The sequence below is a fragment of the Oratosquilla oratoria genome, chromosome 32 (genome assembly GCF_046742065.1).
Source record: "Oratosquilla oratoria isolate Oo_2021 chromosome 32, ASM4674206v1, whole genome shotgun sequence".
NCBI classification, from domain to species: domain Eukaryota; kingdom Metazoa; phylum Arthropoda; class Malacostraca; order Stomatopoda; family Squillidae; genus Oratosquilla; species Oratosquilla oratoria.
In genome coordinates this window covers 7,444,441-7,446,940 of record NC_134808.1, presented here as the reverse complement: position 1 = coordinate 7,446,940, position 2,500 = coordinate 7,444,441, and positions in this window count along the sequence as shown.

Sequence of the window (2,500 nt, the reverse complement as noted above, 5' to 3'; positions counted from 1 at the left end):
CTCAGTAGTGCAGATTTTCAGCATCTCTTCCATTATGTGCCTCGGGATGGTTGGAGGGGGGAAATCTGCGTGTTCATAAACATATTCCAGAATGATGTTAATAGTCCTAAGCACAGGTACGTTTGAAAATAAACTAGCAGCATCCAACGATGCTAGAAAGCCGTTAGGCTTATTATCCCTTAAGATGTCTATGAATTCATCTCTAGATTTTAAAGAATAAGTATTAGGGATATAAGGAGAAATTATATCATGCAGAGTTTTAGCTACGCTATAAGAGGGGGTAGGAATTTGGGAAATTATGGGCCTGAGGGGGTTTCCTTCCTTATGGGTCTTTACGTTACCATAAAAATAACCAGGAGAAAAATCACCGACTAGGGGTACAAATTTGTTGCCTCCTATCACGGCGTTAACAGTGGAAATAAGTTCATTAAGTCTAGATTTAATCTGAACAACAGGGTTACGAGAGATACGTTTAAACTTAGAATTATCTAGGAGGATGTCACGGAATTTCTGAAAATAAGTTTCCCTGTTGAGGATCACATTGCAAGAAGCTTTGTCTGCCCTTCTGATGACTATCCTTTCGTTGTTGCGCAGTTGTTCTGCGGCTTCCTTCAGACGAGGGGGAAGTTGGCTCTGGTGGTGGTGGCGGTGTTTCGTACTTTCTGCCTGTAGCTGTACCTGTAGATCTGGGTTAACTGAAGTAACACCTGTTTTTTGTAACTTACAAATGTTATCGAAGAGAGTGGCTAATTCTACCTTCTTGTTAACCTGCTTAAATATGGGCATAAGGGAACAATTAATTCCGAGGTTTAAGAATTCACATTGGGCCTCTGACAGGGGTTCATCGGAAAGATTGATGAAGCTATCTGTTGGTTTAGGCAGGGCTAAGTAACCTCAATAAAGTTTAAATAACTTTTTAGACATGCGTGTTCTGCCTACCTGGTAGTAATTGGCTACCTTCAAGTTCAGAGCCTCTAAAGTCTTCTGTTTCAAATTCTGGTTAAAGTTTGCAGCAACGTATTCCTGCTCGGAAGCCCGGAGTTCCTCTTTAAGGGAAGACAGGAGGATGAGCTTACTTTCCATTTCTTCATTAACCATGGTCCTGCGGAAATCCTGTAAGGATTCCGTATGCTGCACTGTTCGGTCGTGGAGACGTACATTTGAATATCTAGAGAGCAGATTCTCTATATATATTTATATGTGTATATGTATATATATATATATATATATATATATATATATATATATATATGATGAATGGTTTAGACAGATGAGAGACCGGGTGGAGGAAGAATAAGCGAAGATGGGCTGGAACTTTTTATTGCTTATACGTTTCGACCGACTCGGTCTTCTTCAGTAAGCTGTCTACAAACATATTGGACCACACATTTATACATCCGAGGATGGGAACATGGACAGGTCATCCCACTGGCTGTCTGGGGACTCCCTTTCCCGTATCATGCATACGTTTCCCAATTGTATTTATAATTAATTTATTTGCTGCTCTTGACAAACAAACAAAACCTTCCCTGCCATTGATATTTTCATAATAATTAATGTAGGCAGCTTCAACAGTCTTCCTCATGTCTCTCCTTAATTCCGCGTGTAAAACCTCGACTCCATCCAGTGGGGCAAATGTCCAGATTGGTCAGCATGCTGGACGAGTGAGTTAGACGTCCTGTGTGACCTCAAGTCTCGTTTGTGCTCGTCTATGCGTTTCCCGACGCCTCGACCTGACTCGCCGTAATACGAAGATGAGCATCTACCGCAAGGAATGCGATAGATGGTACTGAGGGCGTTTTGGGACAGTCCTTTTATATTCTTGGTCTTGACGATTCTTCCAATATTGGAATTGGACGTCCTTGCTATTTTTATCCCACTCTTCCCATGAAATCTGTCTATGCCTTCAGTTTTTCTAGAGTTAGGAATCGAAATATACTGTACCTTATTCTCCTCGGACGATTGGACATTTGGTCTCATGAAAATGTTCCTAGCTACTCCTTTCAGCTTTTTAATCATTCCCCCTGGATATTTTAATTTCTTAAAGGCATTAGTTATGTAGGCTAATTCATCTTCTAAAAATTCCTCACTGCAAATTCTAAAAGCTCTGAGGAAGAAGCCTATGAGCACGCCGGTCTTCACTCTCTCGCTGTGTCCTGAAAAATAGTGCACAAAGTCGTCTCTGTTGGTAGGTTTTCTGTACACTGAGAATCTTACTCCTTCATCCCTTCTGTGCACCAACGTGTCAAGGAATGGTAACTTGTGGTCGTCTTCCATCTATACAGTGAATTTTATATCTTTATGGACTCTATTGAGTCTATCTAATTTATGTTCAATGTCGATATTCTCCGGTACTATTACAATAACGTCGTCCACATACCTCAACCACGTGGTGCCTCTACCCATGACCCTTCTATATTCGTCTTCCTCCAACGTTTCCATAAAAAGACAGGCCAGCACCGCAGAGGACTTCCCATGGCGAGACCTCTGTGTTGTTTAT